This window comes from Leptopilina boulardi, unplaced genomic scaffold (genome assembly GCF_019393585.1).
Source record: "Leptopilina boulardi isolate dan_hultmark-lab unplaced genomic scaffold, ZJU_Lbou_2.1 LbouV2_213, whole genome shotgun sequence".
NCBI lineage: Eukaryota > Metazoa > Arthropoda > Insecta > Hymenoptera > Figitidae > Leptopilina > Leptopilina boulardi.
This window is the reverse complement of record NW_026137767.1, coordinates 2,055,208-2,083,054: the sequence shown is the minus strand read 5'-3', so window position 1 is coordinate 2,083,054 and position 27,847 is coordinate 2,055,208. Positions and strand designations below refer to the sequence as shown.

Genomic DNA, 27,847 nt, shown 5'->3' with positions numbered 1-27,847 from the left:
AGCGAATTGCATTACATTTTTAAATTTTCGTCCGCCATATTGGATCCGCCATTTTAAATTTTTAGAAACTGAGACCGGATTCCTAATCAGTGACCCCGAAAACCCCCGAGTACCCATTTTCAAGCGAATTGCATTACATTTTTAAAATGTCGTCCGCCATATTGGATCCGCCATTTTGAATTTTGGAAAACTGACACCGGATTCGTAATCAGCGACCCCGAAAACCCCCGAGTTCCCATTTTCAAGCGAATTGCATTACCTTTTTAAAATGTCGTCCGCAATATTGGATCCGCCATTTTGAATTTTGGAAAACTGATACCGGATTCGTAATCAGCGACCCCAAAAACCCATATATTGTAAGATTTATAAAATATCTTCACGTTCTCAGAATTTTGTACACCCTACTAAGAATTTGCAATAAAAAATCTACTTTAGTCGCCATTTTGCGGCCGCCATTTTGTAATAAAATTTCAAAAATACTCTTACCTTGAAGCTTGACTATCCATGCCACGATATATGTATCAATAAAACATATTCCTTTTCGGTAAAGTGCCCAAAAAAATTCATAAATCAAAAATAAAACTAAAAAAATTGTGTTTTTTATTGAAAAATTGCTTGCCATTTGTATATTTATAAACATACATTAATTTTTAGTGCGGATTTGGAAAGAGAGATTCTTAAACTATAAGAAATGGGCATTGCAAAATTTTTCTCTTTAATTTTATCACAAAGAACAGGAGTGAAACTTCAAGAACAAATCGTGTACATTTGGTCCTTAATGGGTTAATAATTCCCACGGAATCCACGAGGATTTTGTACTTTATTTTTTTCGTCTGTTATTAAAAATCTTCACATATTCCACGAGGATTTTGTACTTTAATTTTTTGTCTGTATTTCAAAAATCCGCAAGGAATCCACGAGGATTTTATACTTTAATTTTTTCGTTTCTTCTTTAATAATTCTCACGGAATCCACGAGGATTTTGTACTTTATTTTTTTCGTCTGTTATTAAAAATCTTCACATATTCCACGAGGATTTTGTACTTTAATTTTTTGTCTGAATTTCAAAAATCCGCAAGGAATTCCTCGAGGATTTTGTACTTTATTTTTTTCGTCTGTTATTAAAAATCTTCACATATTCCACGAGGATTTTGTACTTTAATTTTTTGTCTCTATTTCAAAAATCCGCAAGGAATTCCTCGAGGATTTTGAACTTTGAATTAATTTCCCTGCACCTATAAATTCACGAGGATTTTTATCTTAAAAATGTCTTATCTGTGTTTCACTGTCGTCAAAAAAATCCATAATGATTTTAACTTAAAGTTAAATATTTTTATTTCCTGATCGTTGAAAATATCCACGAGGACTTTTCAGTAAATATTTTTTGTCGGCATTTAATTACAAATTTCCTCGAGGTTTTCGAACTTTGAAATTCAATTTTTTCTCTTTGTACAAATCCTCGTGGATTCCTTGCGGATTTTTAAAATACAGACAAAAAAATTAGAGTACAAAATCCTCGTGGAAATCCTCTAGGAATTCCGTCTAAATTTGACACGAGGAAATCCTCGAGGATTTCCACGGGGATATTTTTGATGGGGCTTACATTATAAATACATGTATTCGCAGATTTTTGAGCAAGCAGCACTTAATAACATGCTAGTAGATTGGTTAGCATTGAAAAATCTACCTTTTCATTTTTTTGATGATACGCAAACTCAGAATCTATTTCATTACCTGAATCCTGAAGCCGAAATTCCAATGCGAAATAAAATGAGGTCTTTAATTGTTGATCGTTTTGAAAAAATGCAAAAAGTTGTAATGGCACTATTGCAAAGCAACACTTCAAAAATATCATTCTCAGTTGATGGATGGTCCTCTATTGCATACAAGAGTTACAATGGCATTATGGCTCACTTTATAGACGATGACTGGGTCCTTCATTGCCTTGAAATTGATTTTCTTCCTTCAAATGGTGAACATACCGGTGAAAATATTGCCAATTTCTTCTTCAAAGCGATTGATAATTACAAAATAACAGGAAAAATGCTTGGAATAACTGTCGATAATGCGGCTGCCAATACAACATTCATGATAAAATTATCTCGACTAACAATTTTTGATTACAAATGTCAACACTTCCGTTGTTATGCTCACATCCTCAACATTGCAGTTCAATCAATGTTACAAGTATTAGGACTTGACACTATCTCAAATGAAAGTGAAGAAAATGATTTTGAACAGGATGCAGAAAACGATGAATACGATCACGAAAGCAACGAAGAAGATGATCTTGATGAAACTTTGAACGATAAAGATTCTAATCAATCTCCATTGGCAAAACTTCGAAAGATTTTTATAATTGTGAGGAGATCAGAGCAATGGACCAATAAATTGAAGAATTGTTGCGAAGTCTGCGGTATCAAAATGATGTCCCCGAAAATAGATGTGTCTACAAGGTGGAACTCTACCTGCGACATGATAGAACGTGGAATCGAATTGGAAAAAGCGATTGATTTGTTGTGTAAAAGTAATGAGGTTTTAAGTAGCCAGGTAATTTCTAGCTACGAATGGGTTCTCTTGAAAGGAATCTATCAACATTTGCGTCACTTCAAAACGTTATCGGCTATCTTCTGTGGAGAGAAGTATCCAACACTGAATTTGGTTATTGTAGGTTTTAATATGATCTTGGATAAAATGGAACAGTCCATCAAAATGTTACAGAAAAAAGTGAGAAATCCTGTAGAAGATAACATTTTGATAGCTTTGCAAACTGGACTAGCGAAACTTGATAAACATTACAGTAAAAGTAATTGGATTTATTGCGCAGTTTTATTATTAGATCCTCGATTTAAATTAGAGACATTCGACATGACGAAATGGGGATTAGAAATGAAAAATACGTCTCTAAAAACTTTCAAATCTATTTTCAAGTCTCAATATTTCACGCCTCGAGAAAAGGTAAAAACTTAAATAACATTAGTAAACAATAAAATTGTTTTTATAAAATAAAAGTGAACCAAATTTTAAAGGTTAATATTGAATTAAATTAATAAATAAATAAAATACAAAAACAAATAAATTATAAATTAAAATATTAATATTAAAATCCAAAAGAAAATAAAATTAAAACAAAATTTTAATAATGTATTAAGTTTCGAGTCTTATCACAATTTTTATGTAATTTTCTATTTTTCAAATTAAATTCGGTTTTAATAAAGGAAATCAGAGACGTTGAAACTAGCCAAGACCAAGATTCTTTGATGAGCTTAGATGCAGATTTAGACATCTTTTCACTCTACAGAAAGGACAAGTCGGAAAGGACTGCTTCTTCTGCTGCTTCTTCAGCACCTGATTGGGAAGACGAATTAAATGCCTATCTTAATGAAGAAAGAGCATTAGCAACAGTGAATGTCCTACAATGGTGGAAAGATCACCAAAAACAGTTCCCAAATCTTGCGAAAATGGCGAGAGATTATCTTGCAATACCAGCAACATCTGTTTCCGTAGAGACTGTTTTCCAGAAGCTCCTTGATCGTTCGAAAGCACCGGAATAAATTAAACAATCAATCTATAAGGTGCTTAATGGCCCTCAATTCTTGGGTGTCTTGTTCACTAACGAGCAAAATAAAGGAGCAAATGGAAAAATGAATTATGTTTATCTTTAGCGCTTAAAATGTAAATCATTTTATAAATTATATTGTTACAAATATTGAAATAAATAGTTGAAATTAGTTTCTTATAATAATTGAATCTCTTAATTTTTAAAATATATAATTTGAAATAATATTTAAAAATTTATATTTTTTCCATATTTAGATTCAACTTTATACATAGTAATTAACTAATAAAAATTTAAAAAAAAATTTAATGAAAATATCAATTTAAAATAATAAAATTTTTTTTTGAAAATATTAAAATTTTATATTTATAAAAATTAATAATAATAAAAATACAAAATAAAATTTATAAAATGTGCCTAGGAGGACCAAATACCATATAACCATCAACAACCTTACATCTTTAATATGAGGCAAAATTCCTGAAATGTCCGAACAAAAAATTAAAAGTTCTCGAATTTAATCCATACTTTTCTAAAATGTTGTTATTGTTGGTGAAAGTCTAAAAATGAATTATTATTGAATTTAATAAAATAGTTTTTGAAATACAACGTTTTTAATTTTTGACTTTAGAAAAAAATTTTTTTTTCAATGTACAATATTTATAAGTAGAATGCATAAAAGTTAACATATATATAATGATTTTTAAAGCTTTTTTGACGAGCTACACGCTGTTAATAAAATTTTTTTTTTAAATAACATTTGACCTTGAAATTCAAGGTCAAAATGTTAATTTACGTTTATCTCAAAATCGGATTTTTTAAAATTATTTTTAACTATCTCAATGGAAAGCTTGACTAATTTCCTACAAAACATGTAATTTTCAGAGTGGGATCTATTAAAGTTTTTGAGATATTAATTAATTAATTAATTAATGTTTATAACAAATGAAATATTTTACAAACGAATATAGTTACCGTAATTCTGAAGTTAGTAATTGAAAGTTAACGTAATTCCACATCCAACGATCCCTATATGAAGTATTTTGGATAAGTAGATTGTTAATAAACAATTAGTTAACATTGCAATTGTTTATTAACAATCTACTTATCCAAAATACTTCATATAGGGCTCGTTGGATGCGGAATTAGCTTAACTTTCAATTGGTAAGTTCATAATTACCATAACTTTATTTGTTTGTAAAATATTTTATTTTTTATTGTTATTTAACTAAAATTTAACAAAAATACTTCATATAGGGCTTTTGGATGCTTGTTGTTAGTAAAAAATAAAATATTTTACAAACAAATAAAGTTATGGTAATTATGAACTTACCAATTGAAAGTTAAGGTAATTCCGCATCCAACGAGCCCTATATGAAGTATTTTGGATAAGTAGATTGTTAATAAACAATTGCAATGTTAACTAATTGTTTATTAACAATCTACTTATCCAAAATACTTCATATAGGGATCGTTGGATGTGGAATTACGATAACTTTCAATTACTTACTTCAGAATTACGGTAACTATATTCGTTTGTAAAATATTTCATTTGTTATAAACATTAATTAATTAATTAATTAATATCTCAAAAACTTTAATAGATCCCACTCTGAAAATTACATGTTTTGTAGGAAATTAGTCAAGCTTTCCATTGAGATAGTTAAAAATAATTTTAAAAAATCCGATTTTGAGATAAACGTAAATTAACATTTTGACCTTGAATTTCAAGGTCAAATGTTATTTAAAAAAAAAAAATTTTTATTAACAGCGTGTAGCTCGTCAAAAAAGCTTTAAAAATCATTATATATATGTTAACTTTTATGCATTCTACTTATAAATATTGTACATTGAAAAAAAATTTTTTTTCTAAAGTCAAAAATTAAAAACGTTGTATTTCAAAAACTATTTTATTAAATTCAATAATAATTCATTTTTAGACTTTCACCAACAATAACAACATTTTAGAAAAGTATGGATTAAATTCGAGAACTTTTAATTTTTTGTTCGGACATTTCAGGAATTTTGCCTCATATATAAAATATATTAAATACCATATAAGGTAAACGTACACAATTACGGCCTAGTACGTTATTACGTGCTATTTCTTTATACTAATTGAAATAAGAAATTGATAAAATGTTTCAACAAATGAAAAATTGCAACACAAACTTTGCTATTTATTAGATCAATATTCTGTGTTTTAATTGCATCTATTTTGTTTATGTATTGAAAATAAAAGTTTTTGTCAGTCAGTCGACGACTGAGCTTTGTGCAATACAATATACTTTAAGTGACAGCTAGGACTGAAGGTGATCTTCGTAAGGATATTAAAAGTGAAGTGTGTTTATTTTTTAATTTATTTTTTAATTTGTTGATTAATTATGATCTATTTAAATTATATTTTCTATTGCTGAATTATTATTAAAAGTTTTCTTTATATAAAAATACTTTTTTAAATAGACGGAATTATGTTCGCTCTTCTCACACGAAGTACATTATTCCGTTTGAAACACGTAAATAGGGAATTACATTGTTTTATATTATACTTATTTTAATGAATCTAATAAGAATATTAAATGTGTTTACATTTTTTAACAAAAAATGAAATTATAAATAAACAAATGAGGTAATTGCGTACTAGTATTTTATTAACCATATTTGAAATATTTTATTAGAAATTATATGAACGGAATTAGGGACAAAACATTTTATACATACATTCATTATTCCGTGCTATACGCCGTATTTAAGTTTAAGTAAAATGGAAAAAGAGTTTGTTCACAATTCTTTAATTTTAAACTTATTAATTATCATTTCAAGAGGCAAATTTTTAAAAGTATCGTTTTTTATAAGAATTATTAGGTATTGTCACGAAAATAATTCAAGCAAAATGTGAAAAAATATCAATTAAAAATTAATCAAATGAGTGGGACAAACTGGCGCTGGCTTGATAGAGACGATATCCTCATCTACGATGCTCAAGATGTTTTAAAAAAACTGAATCCTCTAGTATTATTTGATGACCGTAAAGTATATATGTTTAATGATTTATAATATTATTTCAAAACAAGTTAATGACCAAAGCGAGTAACCAAAGAAGAAAAATAATGACTGAATATTACAAAAATTATCATTTGAATAAACATTATTTTATTTGACATCTGTGTAAAAAATTCCCTTTTAAACACAATCTTAAACTAATTTTAAGATTATGTTATTAATATTCTTATAAGAATAATTATTATCAAACAAATTGATATTTTATATATAAGTATGTGTGAAAACCTGGAATATGCCGCAATTATGGACAAGTTGGAACGGAATTAGTTACATGACAATATTTTTAAAACGGAATTACATACAATTGAAAGGATTTAAAATATGTTAAAAAATAATATAAATTTAGTTTTTGAACAGATATATAAAATGAAAAATTGAAAATGATTGATTAATTTTTACAATACAATTGTTTTCTTAAACTTTAAGTTACTTGATAAAATAAGAAAAATAAAATTCTCAGGAAGGGCCTTAACATGCCGTAATTGTGTACATTTACCTTATTTTGTTTAATTGTTAATATTAGAAGTTAAGCACAATTTGCTCGATCAATTTTCGAAAATAACAGACTCTCGTTAAAACGATATAAAACAATACGAGCATTCGTATAACAAAAAACGAGCGCCTTTCCTGTCAAAGTAAATTTCTCGTAATTTTGATCGTAATGCATCACTACACCCAGGGCTCCACACTTTGGTGGTCTCTGGGAGGCAGCGGTTAATTCATTCAAAAAACATTTTACTAGAATAGCCGGTACATCACTTCTTTCGTATGAACAATTACACACATATGTTGTAGAGATTGAAGGAATATTGAATTCTCGTCCATTGACCGCGTTATCCTCTGATCCAAATGATTTTAATCCTTTGTCTCCTGCTCATTTCCTGATTGGTAGTTTAATGACAAGTATTCCACAAGAGGATCTTCGCAGTTTGCCTCTTAATCGTCTCAGCGCATGGCAAACTATTCAACAAATGCGCCATCATTTCTGGAATCGATGGCATCATGAGTATTTGAATGAAATGATTTCCAGAAGTAAATGGCAATCGTCTACAAATCAAGAAAACATCGACATTGGCACTTTGGCCGTCATAAAAGATGACAATCTACCACCAATGAGGTGGTCTTTCGGAAGAATTGTTGCTACACATCCAGGGTCTGATGGAATTGTACGAGTCGTTACAATTCGCAGTCCAAAAGGGACTTACAAAAGAGCACTTAAAAAATTGTATCCACTTCCAATCGACGATTAAAATTCACGAGTTTTTCTTTTATAGTAAATTATTTTTAAAAACTTTTCTTCTTGAAATTAAATAATTTTCAACAAATTTTCTTTGTATATGAATAAAAACTCTACAGTTAAGTCTTCATTTTTTAACAATGTAATGAAACATATAACTAATTAATTGATATTAAGGAGATCATAATTTTTAGAAATTTTAATAATAAATCAATTGCTTCAAAAAATAGTAATGTACAAGAAAATGATTTTCTAATTTTGTCATATCATAAACTTTGTATGCAGTGTGAATGTAATCTTATTGTTGAACTAATACCGTTCAAAGGGGCCGGCATGTTACGGAGTAACAATAATTAAATTATTTTTTGTAAAATATTGAATATTTTTGTAATTGAGTAGCTGCCTGCAATAACTCGCCGAGCGCTTGGCCGATCGCTCTAACGCCAGTCAAACGTTCAAAAACGTGAAAAAAATGAAAAATCAAAATTTTGATTTTTGAAAAGTGCAATCTTGTAGGACATAAGATGGCGCATCTTTTTTTCCTTTGAGTTTTTTTTGTAGATCAAAAAATAGAGTTAATATATGCAAAACACTTAAAAATTTTATTTCACAAATTTCATTCAATTTTTAAACATAAATCATAGTATCTTTGACAAATTTCAATGAATCTTATTGAAAATTAATATACATACGTATTTAGGTCCATAGAAAACGACAACATAATCAAAAATATTAAAATCATCAATTGTTTATTTATAATTAATTGTAAATGAAGACTTGTCAATAATAATGTTTACTTACCTTTGTCGACATAAAGTGTGTGGGGAACTTCAGAGTTGAAGAAACTTCCAGTGAGACATTTGTTTATCATAATGTAAGGAAGTTTTTTGTAAAATATAAAAACAATTTATCAACAACTTTAGAAAATATAGAACGTTTAAGGAATCATGCGCGACGCGCTAGCGAGTCTCCGCGCGGAGAATTGCACACAAGAGTTGTAGAGGACCGAAAATACAGAAACAAATATTGTCACTACATTCTTAGAAATGTTTTTCAAATAAAATATGTGTTAATTTGATGAAAATGCAAATTAAATTTGAACAACTTTTTTTTTAATATTTACTAAATAATCAATAGTTTTAAAATATTTTGGTGCTTGTATGTACTGTTTGTGCAGTTTGCAAATAAGTTTTTTATTAATTAATATTAAGGTATATCTTTATTTTCTGTTTCTTCATTTTTTTAAGAAATTAGTGTATTGTTACATATCAACAGTGATAGTATGTTGGCTCCATTTTCAAAACATAATATATCACAACATAACATAACGTCCTTCTTAACTCTTGTGTGCAATTCTCCGCGCGGAGACTCGCTAGCGCGTCGCGCATGTTTTCTTAAACGTTCTATATTTTCTAAAGTTGTTGATAAATTGTTTTTATATTTTACAAAAAACTTCCTTACATTATGATAAACAAATGTCTCACTGGAAGTTTCTTCAACTCTGAAGTTCCCCACACACTTTATGTCGACAAAGGTAAGTAAACATTATTATTGACAAGTCTTCATTTACAATTAATTATAAATAAACAATTGATGATTTTAATATTTTTGATTATGTTGTCGTTTTCTATGGACCTAAATACGTATGTATATTAATTTTCAATAAGATTCATTGAAATTTGTCAAAGATACTATGATTTATGTTTAAAAATTGAATGAAATTTGTGAAATAAAATTTTTAAGTGTTTTGCATATATTAACTCTATTTTTTGATCTACAAAAAAAACTCAAAGGAAAAAAAGATGCGCCATCTTATGTCCTACAAGATTGCACTTTTCAAAAATCAAAATTTTGATTTTTCATTTTTTTCACGTTTTTGAACGTTTGACTGGCGTTAGAGCGATCGGCCAAGCGCTCGGCGAGTTATTGCAGGCAGCTACTCAATTTTATTTTTCTCATTCGAAAACTTTTAACTAAAAACTAAATTTGAGAAACTTTTTCTTCATATTGGACTACCTGAACATCGGTATGTACCTCTTTTTGACCCTTTGCACATCTGGTACTGAGATCTTCATGTTAACGACAATTGAGCGCTACGTCATTTATTGCACTTACCAGCCGTTTTTACCTATGTTTCACAAACTTTTAGAATGCGACGTTGTCATATTTTTAAAACTTTAGAAATCCCAAAATTCCGATGTTGCCAAATTTGTAAAGTACTGCGTTTGTCGAATGCCTGCCTAAAGGGATCAGAATCCAAGTGACCATGATTCGAGCAATACATAATTGTGAGTCACTACGCGCAAAACATTAGAATTTAAATATTCTCCTTTCATATCAATTAACGTTTCATATTTATGTAAAGTTATTTGCTTTAATAAAATATGTAAAAATTTAATTCACTAAAATATTTGATTTTCTTTCGAAGCCCAAACAAGAACGTTTAGACAAAGGTGAATCTTTAAAAAAAATTGCATCAGAATATGGTGTAGGTGAAGTAACTGTAGGAGACTGGAGGCGTAATCGCGATAAACTTGAAAAGTGGAAGGCTGATAAGACTTTATCTCCTTCTTTACGCAAAACTCTTAAGAAAAGTGATTACGAGAAATTAGGAGATGCCTTGTTTTTATGGTTCATACAACAACGTGAAAAAGGAACTCCTCTTTCTGGGCTAATTTTACAGGCAAAAGCGATTTCACTAAAACCTCTCTTTCCTAATGAAACTGAAGATTTTTCAGCGAGCAATGGTTGGGTAAACCGATGGAAAAGTATAGACATGGCGTACGTGAGCTTAAAATTTGTGGCGAAAAACTTTCTGCTAATGATTCGGTTATATCAGATTTTAAAGAAAAAGTCAATCAAGAACTTCAAGGCTATAGTCCTGAACAGATTTATAATTGTGATGAGACTGGTCTAAATTATAAAATGTTACCTGATAAAACTTTGGCATCACGTCAAGAAGAATCAGCTCCAGGGTACAAGCGAAGTAAAGAAAGAATAACTGTCATGACATGCAGTAATGCTACTGGCAGTCACAAATTACCACTTATGGTGATTGGAAAATATGCCAATCCTAGTGCATTCAAGCATGTTTTAAAATCAGTACTGCCGATTTACTACAAAAATCAAAAAAGTGCTTGGATAAATAGAGAACTTTTTGAAACCTGGTTTTATAAAGAATTCGTACTGAAAGTAGAAAAACATCTAAAAAAATTAAAATTGCCAAGAAAAGCAATTTTATTTCTTGATAATGCTCCATCACATCCGAATGAGGATCAGCTCTGTAGTAGAGGTATAAAAGTTTATATTTTTCCGCCATATGTGACATCACTGATCCAGCCTATGGATTAAGGTGTGCTGGAAAATTTCAAACATCATTACAGATCTCAGCTATTAGAATCGTTATTAAAAAAAGAGATATCTGAGAAAGAACTTGAATCAACAGAGACAGAGGAAGGACCTCTGAATTTACTTCAAATGATCCAGAGTTTGCCTTTAACTGAAGAAATAACACAAAACGATTTGGGAGAATGGATTCAAGGAGACGACGTTGAATTCGATTACACTAACGAAGAACTGGCTGCTGCTGTTCAGGAAATAGCTTTGGAATACGTTCAACAAGAAAGTCAAGCAACACCATCCGACGTCCGTTTAATTAAAAAATGGCGTGATATTGCAGCTAAAAATCGACTTACATGTCGTCTGAAACAAACCAATATCACAAGCTTCTTTAAGGGTATGTGGGAACCTCCCACGTGACCTAGTATGGGAAAATGTGTTTTGGTAGTATACATTTCACTCTAAAATGAGAAAAGATTTTTGTCTAAACTTTTGAGTGATGATAGATTAGAGTTCAAGGAATCTCGCTGTTCTCCGAAAAATACATAATTTTGAGTTAAATTATTAAATAATTATGTTTAAAAAGTGAGATTTTTAAACGAAAATGAAAAAAACATGGCGGCGCATACACAGACGTTGCTTAAGTGTGTCAGTGCTCCAGTAAATAGTGCCAATTCGAGCAAGTGGCCATTGAATGAACTACGATTAAATACATTATTTTACTATTTACTGCTTTATTTTTATTATTTTCGCGTTAAGTTATATGAAATGAGTAGAACAGCGAGATTCCTTGTACCAAACAAAATCATTTTTCCAAAATTTTAACCCGAAATCATTTTTTATTTCAGAGAAAGTTTCAAACCACAAAAAAACGTCCTTTGCCCACATAACCTTAAATCATAAATTTTTATCTTCTATTGAAATTATAGAAAAGTATTATATTTTTTATTGTGATGTTGTAGCCAAACATCAATATATATATATCGATAAATACGTTCTTTCTTTATTAATTGTTTAAAAAGATTCTAAATATTGTTTTCATTATTGTAAAGAAAGTTTGTTTTAAAAAAATAATATTTTAGAATCAACAAAGTATATTGAAAAAGTATTACATATAAATATGTAAATTTTTGACTAATTATATTTAATAAATATTTAAAACTTTTTGAAAAATTACTTGTATTTTAGTAAATAGTTTAATTTATTATGAAATATGAATATAAAAATCCCTTTTTCGTGTGCAGTGATGACTTTTTTAAACAGAAAATGTTAAATTACATATACTAAAATAAAAGTCCGTGTTACCAGAGTTGTCGCTTTATCCGAGGTGAGTCCGGTCCACATTAGCTCGGATAACCGGGGTTCTACTGTATTTCGATTAAGACTAAAATTAAAATAATAATATTAAAAAATAATTTAATTTAAAAATTATTAAATAATTATTTTAATTATATTAATTATTAAAAAATTATTATTTATATTAATAATTTAATTTTAATAATTATTAAACAATAATCAAAAAATTAATGATAATAGTTATCATTTTTTTCAGTAAATCAAAAATAAACAATAATTTATTTACTTATTTATTTAATGAATCAATGGGCTTATAGTCCATTGATTATTATTATTATTACCTAATAATACATAATTAATTAAAATATTAAATAAAGGTAATTTATCATTATTAGGGGAGGATGGGGTAAGGATAGTTAGGTAAGACATTTTTGGATCTAGTATCTAAAATTCAACAGGAATCGGAAAAAGAATAGTATCGTTCGCAAGCCTGTTTATTTAGCTACAATTTTGTAATACATTATTTTGCTGTGAATTGCAATGCCTTCGAGATATTAGCGGAAAATTAAAAAAAAATTTAACTATCCTTGCCCCACTATTGGGGCAAGGATAGTTATCAAAATTCTTTTTACGAAAAATAATCAAAAAAAGACATTAAATGTGGGTTTTTTTTAATTTCATTGGATAAAAGCACCTCAAAACAATTCAAAGCACTACCAAAAAAATTTTTGGACATAAATAAATATTTAAAACAGTTAATATCTGAAACAGTGTTTTAAACAGAACTGAGACATTTTAGAAAAAACAGGATTTTCACAAATAAACAGGTAGGTTCCACAAATGATATCGCATCAAGATCAAATTATCGCGCTAATTATTGCGGCCAATCAGGTGGCTTTGACTGAATAGGTTATGTTCATTTCCACAACGTAACAGCTGTTCACTAATCTAAAAGCATAATTTAAAACTTAAAGGAGATTCGAAATTTATTTCCGCTTTGTGTAAAATTGTGTTGTAATGATTCATTTTTTGTGTATATACAATTTAAACATTTTCAATGTTTGTATCTTTGATAAATAAGATTTATTTATATTATAAAATTTTAATATTAGCTCATATTTTTGACGAAATCAACTTCAGCTCCACCTGTACATTTCTAATCTAAAGATATGTTTCGCCCTTCTATTGAGATTTTACATTCTCAATGCTTTTAATAAAAAGTTCAATTTTTCGAGAGTTTTTGATATATTCATTCGACCTTTTTATCCCAGTAAACGAAAAAGGAATGACGTGAATTGGATTGAATTCACGAAGAGCTTTGGTGAATCCCGTTTAGCGACAAATACGAATTGGAGCTATGTTGCAATTCTCCTGAATTCAACAGGCCTCTATTAAACTGACGAACCCTCAATTCGTTCGATTTCAGTGATGTAGTCACGAAGTAGTATAAGGAGACACCACTGTCTGGGAAAGTTGAAGCCGTTTTCCCCGTTTCTCTTACAATTAACGGAGGTGTCGAACCCTAACGGGAAAATTTGATACCTCCGAAATTGCGTCTGCTAAAAGTGACATGCGCGATGTAAACATGGAGAATCTCCATGGATATAAACATGATATAATTATTTATGTTATGTAAAAACACGACAGTATCGAGGTAAAATTAGTAACTGCAAGTGAATATAAATTATTAAACTGTTTAAATTTTATTTAAATTATAGTTTTGATAAAAATATACTTTAATAACCCAAGAAGCACGTAATATATCCTCAATATCAAGGTAATATTATATGTGAGATTCGTAATATAACGCTGTAATATTACAGTAATCTTACAGTGATCTTAAAATGTCCGCCTCAAGGTAATATTACAGACTGATTTGAGTTATTCATAAAGCATAAAAAACGTAAATATATTATAAGTCAATTTGGCTTGTTGGTAAAACTCTGGACTCGTGTGCTTTGAGTTCGGGGTTCGATTCCCTGGATGGGTAGATTTTTTTCGTAAAGAAATGTTCCCATAATATTACTGTAATATTCTCTTGTAATATTACCTTAATATTACGGTATAATATTACTGAAATATTACTGTAATATTACCTTAATATTACGGTATAATATTACTGAAATATTACTGTAATATTACCTTAATATTAGCGCGTAATATTACAGTAACATTACCGGTAATATTACCTTGAGGCGGACATTTTAAGATCACTGTAAGATTACTGTAATATTACAACGTTATATTACGAATCTTACATGTAATATTACCTTGATATTGAGGTTATATTACGTGCTTCTTGGGAAGATTTATATTTAAAATGAAACTCATCATTATTTGGATTTCATTGAAAATAGTTGTAAATAGATGTAAATAGATTTATATTTTGTATTCTCTTTAACACAATTTGTTTTACAACCTTTAATAGAACAACTAATCATATTTCCTTATTTTTCTTTAAATTATTTACGAAAACCGGAAAAAAACAAAGCGATATAAAAACAATCAGTTTATGCAGGTTATGTCACGGTAGCCATTTTGCGAAAGTTCTATGTGTTAGTAACTGTATGTACACATTTTGTGTCAGTGTGGGTAACTAGTTCCCAACTTTTCCTATAGGTTCGACAATCGACACCTCCGTTAATTGTAAGAGAAATGGGAAAATCAGCTTGAACTTTTCGTGGGCTTAATATAGCAGTGGGGTCTCCTTATACTATTTCGTGGAAGTAGTTTTCTAAGCTTTAATTCTTTTTTATTTCGTCTGCACGAATTCAATAAATGCGTTAGTTAATTCGTTTGAATTCGTGAGTTTGATCACTTTAGTTCGTTAAACGCCGCAAAGGGAGGGCGAATATCACTCTTTCTCGCAGTTGAGGTGCCACTATATTTGTATATAAGAAGTGAACTAAAATTTTTTCTCGTTGAAATATTTTTCTGCCCCATGTCTCTCCTATTTATTAGGATGTGAGACAAACTTTTTTTTGAAGAAATATAGTTTCAGTAATACTATGATGACCATTTTTTTATTTTAATTTAGAGGGATTCCACGGGTAAAACGAACAGTTGTCGGTGACAAGTTATCGATTTGGCTCAAATTTTTTAGGCGTATTCTACCTCTAAAAATACTCAACTAGCCAAAATTTCAAGCCCCTATCTCATAAAGAACACACACAATCGTAAATTTCGTGAAAAGTGACATCTTTCAAAATGAAGATTGAAAAATCCATTTCTTCTCGAAAAAATGTTAATTTTGGTCAAAAAAAAAATTGGAAAGATACTAGTCGATGGGAAATTTTCCAAAGAATCCAATGCCGTTGGAATTTTTGACCTATCTCTAAACGCATGCGCAGTAGATTTAAAAAACTGATTTTTTTAAAAAAATTCATAACTCAAAATGACCTATTTCGATTTGGCTCTAATTTTCAGGAAAGACAGCTGAAAAGCTATACTTTAAAATGGTTATACCTAAAATTTGCATATTTTGAGTTTTTAACCATTTTTATGCAAAATAGTGAGCTAATTCAAATTTTTTCAAGGTTTCCTTACAGTATTTGCTTTTTGTGCGCATGCGCAGTTATATAGACAAAAACTAAGCCCAAATTAAAAATCCTCGAAAAATTTCCAATCAGTTATCTATATTAACACTTCATTTTTATTTATTCTAAACAAATTTTAACAGAAAAAACAAATACAAGTTATAATTAAGAGCATTTCAAATAAGAGTATATTTAAAAAAAATTTATTTTTTACGTTTGTTTTTTCAACTTAACATTTTTTTCAGTTTGGGAAATTATTAATTTTTGATGAAAGATATATTGTACAAAGAATTATAAAGCAGAATTTTTCCATTTTATTGTAATATAAAATTTATACTTTTATTTTGAAAATTATAATCTCATATTATCTGGCCTCACAAATTTTTTTGCAGATGTTCATTAAATAATTTAACAACATTCGTGTGATTTAGCCTGTACTTATTCGATGATTGAACTAAGGATCTATTGACACAACATAATATTTTTGAGAATAGAACAGTCAAGACAGGTGGATTATCTGACCATTCAAAAAAAGTGTTTACGCTTTTATGCGATGACTTTCTTTTGTTTACACTTTTCTCTTTAGATTGTACCTTTTGCAGGACAACTATTTCGGCTGTTTGTTCTTCATTGTCAATGCTTTTTATTTGTCCTATGAACCAATCATCAATTTCCGTAAATCCGACGTACATATTTTCGCTATAATCTTCATTTAAGCTTTTCTTAAAATTAGTCGAGATATCATAATTCGCAAGAAATTTAGTTTCTAAACTAGTTGTTTTACACCGAATTATTGTAGGACTCAATGGTTCGAAGTAATGGAGAGACTTCATTCCTGGTACAGTTTTCAAATTTAAATTTTCTTGTGCATTTCTAACTAGATTAATTTCATCCGACATAATTAAGATTGGATGTATGGATGAATTCAAATCTTGACAGAAATTAAATAAGTCCTCCTCCTAATAAGTCCTTTTTTAACAAAAAATTATTAATAACAAAAATGGTAAAATTACTATGTATAATAATAAAAATAAATGATAATCAATGGCAAATTCAAGAAGTAAACGCAAAAGATAATTTTTTTAAACACTCTCATATTTGCAATGCTCTTAATTATAACTTGTATTTGTTTTTTCTGTTAAAATTTGTTTAGAATAAATAAAAATGAAGTGTTAATATAGATAACTGATTGGAAATTTTTCGAGGATTTTGAATTTAAGCTTAGTTTTTGTCTATATAACTGCGCATGCGCACAAAAAGCAAATACTGTAAGGAAACCTTGAAAAAATTTGAATTAGCTCACTATTTTGCATAAAAATGGTTAAAAACTCAAAATATGCAAATTTTAGGTATAACCATTTTAAAGTATAGCTTTTCAGCTGTCTTTCCTGAAAATTAGAGCCAAATCGAAATAGGTCATTTTGAGTTATGAATTTTTTTAAAAAAATCAGTTTTTTTAATCTACTGCGCATGCGTTTAGAGATAGGTCAAAAATTCCAACGGCATTGGATTCTTTGGAAAATTTCCCATCGACTAGTATCTTTCCAATTTTTTTTTTGACCAAAATTAACATTTTTTCGAGAAGAAATGGATTTTTCAATCTTCATTTTGAAAGATGTCACTTTTCACGAAATTTACGATTGTGAGTGTTCTTTATGAGATAGGGGCTTGAAATTTTGGCTAGTTGAGTATTTTTAGAGGTAGAATACGCCTAAAAAATTTGAGCCAAATCGATAACTTGTCACCGACAACTGTTCGTTTTACCCGTGGAATCCCTCTTTAATTATTAAATATAAAATAATAAATATAATAATAACTATTAAAAAATAATAAAAATGACTTTACCAATAATGATCCATTATTGAAATTATATTGGCATACCTGGCTCCCATTATTGGGCCATTAATACGCCAATGGTATTTTGCCCATCGGGAATTCATTTCTATTCATTTCAATTCGTCGTGACAAATCAGTAAGCGAGATTCAGAAGAAATCAAACAAAAGTCAATTCATTTTAATTAGTTTTTTTACTGGGATGTCATGTATTTTTTTTAGAAAGGACTTCAATATTTTTTGAGCATAAAACGTTTGAGAAACTTTTTTCTAGGACTAAAAATGAAAAAGTTATGAGTAATTGAAAAAAAAGTTTCATTAGTTTTTTAATGCAAATATGATGATGATGATGATGATGATAATGATGAGGATGACGTTGATGATGACGACGATGATGATAATGATGTAGATCAACATACAATAGATGAATTACGAAATTGGTCAGTAAAAAATAAAATTCATTTGTCACATTTGGACGAACTCTTAGGAATACTTCATACTAAGTTTCCGACTTTGCCAAAATGCGGAAAAACATTTTTAAGAACGACTGAAACGCATTATTATATTGTTCCAATGTCTGACATTAATGGTAATAATGGTGAATTTGTTTATTTTGGCATATCAGGTGGTTTAATTGGATGTATAAATGAAGATTTACATCCAAACAATATTATCGAACTACAGGTTAATGTTGACGAAGTTCCACTTGCAAAATCAAGCAATAAAAAATTTTGTCCGATTCTTTGCAAAGTCCACTGTAGTAGCGATGTTTATAAACCGTATCCTGTCGCAATTTACTTTGGAGAATCAAAACCGGATCTCAATTTGTTTTTGGATTAATTTATTGCGGAAATAAATAATTTGCAAAGAAATGGAATAGAAATATCCGGTAAACGATTTAATATATTTTTAAAATGCCTTATTTGTGATACTCCTGCTCGAGCTTTTTTAAAACACACCGTTGGACACAAAAGTTTTAATTCTTATGAACGTTGTATTGTAACTGGTCACACAGTTAAAAAAAATACAACAGTTTTTCCAGAAATTAATGCAAAAGAGAGAACAGATGATTCTTTTCGAAACAGATTGCAACCGAGTCATCACAAAGGAATTTCTCCTTTACTTCGAATATTGCCATTCTTTAACATGTTAACTATTTTCGTCTTAGATTCCATGCTTTTATGCTATGAAGGAATAATACAGCTTTTCGTATTTTAAACTCAGATAAATATTGTTTAAAATATACAAAAATTGCTAAAGAATACTTAGTCTTATTTTTTAAATATTTAAAGGAGTATTATGGATCTTCATCACAAACTCTTAATTCACATCATTTAATTCATTCTGCAGACGATGTGTTTAATATGAATTGCAGTTTAAGCAGGATAACAGCTTTTCCTTTTGAAAATTTATTAGGGAAATTAAAAAATCAATTGCGTACTCCATATCGCCCTCTGGCCCAAGTATGTCGGCGCCTACACGAGCAACAAATTTTAAATATGAAAAAAGCTGTTGTCCTACAACTATTAGAAATTTTAGAATACAATGATAATGATATTGTAAAAATTAAATATAAACAATTTACTTTATCTGTTGTTTCGCCTGATAATGTAGTTTTACTGAAAAATAAGAATGTATTTGAAATTTCAAGAATAGTTATAGCCGATGATACTGCTAATATTATTGGAAAAGTTTGGGAACAAAAAGAACCAATTTTTACATATCCGATAAATTCAAGTCGATTAAATATGTGGCAACTAAATCAACAACCTTTAGATAATATCGTTTCTTTTCCTTTAACTTTCGTGGATTGTAAAATGGTTTGTTTATCTATAAATTTTAAACCAGAAACTCCGGAAAAAGTATTCGTAATACCATTACTTCACCAGTAAATACTTTGTTTTATATTTTAAAAAAAATTACATTTACCTGTACGTTTATTTTATAATAAAAACTGTATTTTGTGTAACAAATTGTGAGTTTACATAAAAACAAAAAATTTAAGATTTGAAAATAAGTATTTGAAATGTGAAGTGCTTTAAAAAGCGAATCTTTCTAATTACGTAGTAATAAATTCTGTTTTGTAAAGATACTTAAAAAAAATTTTTTTTATTTAATAACTACTTGTTCTTTTAAACATTTTTATTTGTTATCTCAAATTACAACGATAAATTTAAAAATTTTTCTTTATAACTATAAAATGAATCAATCGATAAGTATATTTTAAGACTATTGAAAAATAATTTAAATAAATAGAGAAAAGCGTAATCAGTTTCATAATATGTACTTTAATCCAAATGTCCCTTACGAAAATTTAGAAAAACGCGCCATTAAAAATCAGTTTTCTAATTGGTAGATAAAGTATATCAAGTCTTCACCGCGAGAGGGCTTTACATTTGTATGGTTAACCTCCCTGTCCATTTGCATGCATGAAGCTGCTTATCACTGCGTATTCGGTATTTTCGAAATCAGGTTTTCATCCGCGTGCATCATTGTTTATTAACTTGTAAATTTGTATCAAGGTGTTTAATTATCTAATTAAATATAATAAATTCTCCGTTGTGAGTGCAATCTATTAAAAAAATAAGTTTAGTTGTGAACCTATGTTAAGTGAAATTAAGTTCGACTTTTTTTTAAACTTGTGCTGACTTGTGCGATAAACCATGTGCTCGAGTAGTTATTGAATATCATTAAAATAATTAAAATGATAAAATTTTAAACATTTCTCTTGCAAAAAATGGATCAAAAAAATTATTTTAAAGCATCCAGTTCAAAAGAAACAATATATCCATTTCAAATAGACCAATTTATCGTTCGTGGTCCAAGACGTGCCGATGGTTCCCGTCAATCGGATCTTATTCCATCTTCATGGGTTAATTTTAATAGAGAAAAAGGAAGGTTAGAAGTAAAATTTTTGCCTCCACCATATGATAAGGAAAGGTGTAAAATTTTATATCATTTAGTCGAAAATCAATTGCCTCCTATGAAAGATTGTCCATTTTATACAATAAAATTAATTGGCCAAGCAAGTAAGTGCTATTTAAAATCAATTTAATTCTCTATTCATCAAATTATTATTAATACAAAAATTTTCATTTTAAAGAATTTTTTTTAAGCACAATTTTATTTAAGAGAATTTCATGTAATTGTGTAATAAAAACTTGTAAAGACCTAGGCAGAATAGATCCTTGAACGGAAATGCAATCGTAAACAGAAACGTTAGAACAAGTGAGAGAAGGATAGCAAATATATTTGTTCTTCTCTCACACATTATCACGTTTGCATTCTCAATTGCGTTTCTGTTTATGAATCTATTCTGCTTTGGCCTTAATTACTCTCAATTTCTAAAAGAAATTATTAAATAAAAAAATGTTATCTTACAGATAGTTATGATGAAGGCACTAAAAAGCTATTTACAATAAAAAATGATGACAGCTTTATATTCACAGTTGATTCCGATTTAGAACCAGCCGAAAAAGCTGTCTTTATCACACAAAAATTTAAGGAATCACAAAAGCAATCCAATTTATTGAATCTTCCATCTGTAAAAGGACTCCAGACATCCTCAAGTGACACAGACTCCTCGGGTAAAAATATAAATTTAAAAGCTTTGATTAAATCTAAAAAAATAAGGACAGTTAATACAAAAAAAGTGTCAAAGAAGAAAACTAAAGCTAAATCGAAAGGTAAATAAATTATAATAATTACATGTATATGTTTTGTGTAAATTTGTTATATTTATAAGAGACCGTCCATAAATTACGTAAGATTAACTAAAAAAAAACTAAAATAAAACAATTACTTGATTAATTTTTAGAACCTGATTTCAATATACCGACCGGAGTCGTCGATTTTACAAATAATAAGTTTCGTAACTTTCATTCTTTGAAAGGTAATTATGTCGTCTCAATTAATGTTTTAAATCCAATCGGTTCAGGTAACTATACTTTTATATATATATATATATATGGGACGTTTCACGTCAACCGGCCCAGAGCTCCATCCAAAATTCTAATCAACGAAAATCAACTTATTACGGCTCAAAATAATCGTCAGCTCATACTGCTTCGTATAAAAAGTGGCGAATTAAAAAATTCAAAATGGCGTCTTTACTGTACCATGTTTTGCAAATTTTTTTACTAACTCAGCAAACAAATGTATTAATTACCTTGAGAAAAAAATTGCAACTTGTTGGATAATGGTCACTCTTATGTTTTTGGGGTCGCTGATTACGAATATAAAGTCAGATTTTAAAAATTCAAAATAGCGGATCCAATATGTCGACCAAAATTTTTTAAAAATTAGCAGATTTGCTTGAAACTTGTTTCTCGGGGATTTTTGGAGTCGATGATCACGAATCTTACGTCAACTTTTAAAAATCAGGTCACAGATCACGATTCTGATGTAAAAGTTGTTAAAAATTCAAAATGGTGGAGCCAATATGGCGGATGAAATTGTAAAATTTGTTTGCATTTATAAACTTAAATGTAATGAGGCTGATTTTTATGGTTAAGGTTTTTAGAGTTAAGGACAGTTTTTGAAATTCAATTTGAGAATATTTGAAAGTTTCAGTTGTGCTTAAATTGTAAAAAACGATATAGAAAAAATTTTTATAAAGGAAAGGAAAAATTTTAAATAAGTAATTTAAATATTTAAAGGACGAGGTTCTTGGAGTTAAGGGTACATTTTTCAAAATTTAATTTACGGCTATTTATTTAAAAGCCTCAAATTAGCTAAAATTATAAAAGATTTATGTAGAGTAAATTTTAAAAAATATTAAATTTCTATATTAAGGGGTAGATTTGGGGATTAAAAGTAATATTTTGAAAAATTACTTTTATGATATTTAAGATCCTTTAAATGAAGCCTAAATTTGTATGGAAGAAAAATTTAAAACAACTAATTGAATAATGTGAAAGGGGTGGTTTATGGAGTTAAGGGTGGCGAATCCATCAAATTTTTAAATATTTTATTAGCTATTTTGGAACCACCAATCTTATTTTATAACATCCAGATTCAAATTCGTAATCACCGACCCCAAAAATCCCCGAGTAACAAGTTTCAAGCAAATCTGATAATTTTAAAAAAAAATTTGGTCGCCATATTGGATCCACCATTTTGAATTTTGAACATTTTTAAAATATGACTTTAGATTCGTAATCACCGACCCCACAAACCCCCAAGTAATAAGTTTCAAGCAAATCTGATTATTTAAAAAAAAATGGTCGACATATTGGATCCGACATTTTGAATTTTGAAAATTTTTAAAATATGACTTTAGATTCGTAATCAGCGACCCCAAAAACCCCCGAGTAGCAAGCTTCAAGCGAATCTGATCAAATTTTAATAAAAATGTCCGCCATATTGGATCCGCCATCTTGAATTTTGAAAAATTTTTAAATCTGACTTCAGATTCGTAATCAGCGACCCCAAAAACATAAGAGTGACCCATTATCCAACAAGTTGCAATTTTTTTCTCAAGGTAATTAATACATTTGTTTGCTGAGTTAGTAAAAAAATTTGCAAAACATGGTACAGTAAAGACGCCATTTTGAATTTTTTAATTCGCCACTTTTTATTCGAAGCAGTATGAGCTGACGATTATTTTGAGCCGTAATAAGTTGATTTTCGTTGATTAGAATTTTGGATGGAGCTCTGGGCCGGTTGACGTGAAACGTCCCATATATAAATTTGATTTCAAATAAAATTATTCAATTTTTATGCATTATCTTGAATAAATATTTAATGTTAATTAAAGAATGTTGAAAATGTTTTTAAATCTGTGGAAAATATTGTTGAATTTTCAGCTTCTGACTTTGATTTATTGGAAGAAGACATTGATTCTAGAAATGAAAGTCAACTCAATAATGGTTTAAGTAATTTTATTTCTATATTACTTTTATGGAATGTTATTATAAGTTATTATATGAAAGTAAAATAGTTTTCAATACAAATTTCATTAAATTTGTATTGAAAATTATGTTACTTTCATGTAATAACTTAATTAACTAAATTCCAACAATTTTTATTTGACAAAATGTTTAATTCTAGACGAAGAATTGGAAATTTTGGAACAAAGCTGGGGTTTAAAGAACGTGACATTAGGATATAATAGTTCACGTAAGTTAATTCAATATTTATAAATTTATTTATAGATTAGAATTTACATATACTTTATTTCTATGTTTTTTCGTAGTCAAAAAACCTCAAATTTCAAATGTTTTAAATAAAAAGAAAAAATCAAAGTGCAACGAAAAAGGATCTTCAGTTGAAGAAATTTCAGAAGGTACAATATAATATAAACTATTTTTAAATTAGGTTTTGATTATTTTATTATAAATACACTTTGTAAGTGGTCAATAATTTATTAAACCTTTTATTGTTACAGAAATGAATTTTTTATTCACCACAGTAAAAGGATTAAGTGTCCAATTAAATGAAGTGCAAAATGAATTAAATTATCAAAGAGGTTTGTTAGAACAAATTGCGACTAAAGTAAAGGGTTCATTATTTCTAACAATTTAAATTTGCCATTTAAAAGCCTGGATGAGTTTATGGAGTTTGACAAAAAATTAGAAACTGATTCATTTCGAGAAGAATTTGTGAGTATATTCGTGAAGAAAATTTATTAAAGTAATGTTGCACGAACTTGAATTTTTCAATTGCGCTTCCATGCAAAAATTCACGGACATGCAACATGACCTCAAATAAATAATATAATATCCTATTATTTATATTAAAAATTGTTTACAGACATCATCGTTGTTTTTTCTGTTTGACAAGGAATTTAATATTAGCAAAACAATTTTAAATATTTTTAAAAAATATTTTTCAAAAGACCTCGCAGCGAAATTTACAAATATTTAAAAAAAAGATGATAAATATATCTTAAAGGATTATAGAATCCACCAATGTATCACTGGTAAGAACGCCTATTATTATTATAATATTATTAATCCTATTTTATTTTTTATCCTATTAATCCTAATGTAATACTAATAATAATATATTTATATGTTATATTTCAGAATCTGTAATAGCTAGCCACACTATATCCGAATTATCAAAAAAAAGTACTGAAAAAGTAGTGATAGAAGCAATGGGGAGTACATTGTTAGGAGTGAGAGATTGGGAAGGAGGGCGCAAGGAGAGAGAGAAAAAAAATTAAAATAAAATTTTCAATTATTATAAATTTTTATTTATATCATTATAGTATTTTGTAGTAAATTAATAATTTTACATTATTATATAATAAATAATAACAATAATAATTTCAAACAATGAGTTGTTTTATTTAAAATAATTAATTAAAATATAATATTTTTCAATTCATGGGCCATAACAGGGCAACCCAGCTGGGCCCCACCTGGGATTCTTCCCAGGAGGGCTATGCCTGGGCTGACCGTTTCAAAACTGAGGAATCGCCAACCTGGGCCTTCCCACCTGGGCCCCACTTAAAAACTGGGAAGCCCACCTGGGTCCCAGCTTGGCCCCATGTCACTTTTCCACACGGGAGTGAACTGAAACGGAACCCTTATGGTTTCACTCATGTCCTTTCACAAAATCTTGTCCCCCCTCTAAAATCTAGCCATTTTAACCAATTGGGCTCAAATTTGGTATACATACGTATTTTTGCGAGTAGGTTAAAGGAAAATTATAGCGAACCCGATTGGAATTGAATTTAATATAGCTATAGTACAAAAACATGAAATTTCGGAAAAAAGTGTCCCCCCCCTTAACTTTCACAGTTTTGTAGCTACGATGCTCAAATTTGATATACGTACGTATTTTTGCGAGTAGATTAAAGGAAAATTATAGCGAACCCGATTGGCATTGAATTTAATATAGTTATAGTACAAAAACATGAAATTTCGGTAAAAAGTGTGTCCCCCCTTAACTTTCACAGTTTTGGAGCTTCGATGCTCAAATTTGGTATACATACGTATTTTTGCAAGTAGATTAAAGAAAAATTATAGCGAACCCGATTGGAATTGAATTTAATATAGTTATAGTACAAAAACTCGAAATTTCGGAAAAAGCGTGTTTCCCATTAACTTTTACAGTTTTGGAGCTAGGATGTTCAAATTTGGTATACATACGTATTTTTGCAAGTAGATTAAAGAAAAATTATAGCGAACCCGATTGGAATTGAATTTAATATAGTTATAGTACAAAAACTCGAAATTTCGGAAAAAGCGTGTTTCCCATTAACTTTTACAGTTTTGGAGCTAGGATGTTCAAATTTGGTATACATACGTAATTTTTCAAGGAGTTTAAAGGAAAATTATAGAAAACTCGATTGGAATTGAATTGAATATTGTTATATTCCAAAAACTCGAAATTTCGGAAAAAACGTATCCTTCCGCGCTTTATCTTTTACATTTTTGGAGCTAAGAAGCTGCAACTTTGTACACATATTTAATTTCATGTGAAGATTTCACATAAAATATAGCCAACCCCTTTAAAATATTACATTTAAATATTTAAATTTAAATAATCGTGAACGGAACCCTATGTAAGCGAGTGTAACTCGTACTTGACGAATTTTTTGTTATTGGATTTAAAAATCCCATCACGACTTTACATATTATCTAAATTATTTAAAATAATATCCAACAAAAGTTACTTACCACAAATTTAATTTGTAATGTCATCAATTAACAATTATGATATTTTTAATGTTAAAACCACTGAATAATGATTTTCGATGGTATAGAAACATTCTTCTTTACCTACTGCAACCTACTGTAGGTATTAGATATATTTTTTTCAGTAAAATTGTAAAAAAATATTGCCAAATCTATGGGACGCTCAAGTCCCACCATGGTTAATGAATTAATTATACCTAGTTTCGGTATGAAATTTTGGCATTCAACAAATATGTAAAAACATTAATTAAATTTTTATCAGCAACTTAAAAAAAATTTAATTTTTTTCCTAAAATAATCATAAATAATCTGTTTAAATATTTAAAAAATACCCTCAATTGAATTACGTACTTAAATTCGACGTATTCTTCTTAAATCAGTCAAGTAATCTGATTTTTTTAATTAACAAACTTTTAATGATTCAGATTTATAGTAGCACAACCTTGGTGCACTTAATGTACTTGCTGTTACTGTTATGAAGGAGGTGGGAGAGACGAACTCGTCACCAGGTATATATGTATGCTGCGAATGTTCTGTATTTAGTAAATGTTTCCCATTCTTGAGTTTCAGTTTATCTGATAACGTGACAAAGAAATTTTAATGTGACGCACTTATTAAATGCTATATTTTTTAAAAACATTAGATGTAATTATCAATTAATCAGTTTATTTAAAAAAATTTTTTCTCAATTTCTTAAGCTTTAGCTTCTAATGTTTTTATTTTTTCTTTAATGTAATATTTCTAAACATAAGTGTTAAATAGTTTGTGTTCTGCAGTAAATTTAAGTGGTTTAAATTACAACGGAATTTTAATTAGTTATCAATATTTTTAAGGATTTCCGAACTATAAATATTTCTTTAAACTACTCAGATAATCATCCATTTTTGTAAGTTTCTACAAATAAAGATAATTATTTTATATTTAAAATAATGCAGAGGGAAAAAAATTTAACAATTTTAATTTTTAACAATACTTTATAAGCAGCTCAATAGTATCATACAAAACTTTGTAAACAATTATTTATTATTCTACAAATCTCTGGATTAGTGGAATACAGAACACGTCGATTTTAAATTTAAGAAACACATCCAAAAATAAATTCTTTCATTCAATTTTAATATTTTTACATTTAATTTTCTCTACTAATCATCTATTATTTAAGATTTAATACTTAAATAAATAAAAGATAAATAAATATTAAATAATGAATTACTTGAGTAATTGGTTAATTTGTACTATTTTTTAATGGTAATTCCATAATTCGTGGAAAACAAATTTTTCCATTTAGACCAATATTTTCTGTGGGGCAGGGAGTGAAAGTTTTGGGGTACCGTTT

General features: G+C 28.5%; 1 protein-coding gene across 3 annotated transcripts in view; it reads left to right on the top strand.

Annotated features, from left to right (window-relative positions):
• The first annotated feature begins 6,868 nt into the window (after positions 1 to 6,868).
• The window catches only part of LOC127279009 (uncharacterized), a 140,718-nt gene continuing 119,739 nt past the window's right edge, over positions 6,869 to 27,847 (top strand). The window contains exon 1 of one of the 3 annotated variants that reach the window (XM_051301067.1): positions 6,869 to 6,873. The gene's annotated coding sequence lies outside the window, so the exon portion shown is untranslated. Of the gene's footprint in view, positions 6,874 to 27,207; positions 27,398 to 27,847 lie in introns of those variants that run through there. The other 2 variants (XM_051301064.1, XM_051301066.1) reach the window with 2 other exon arrangements.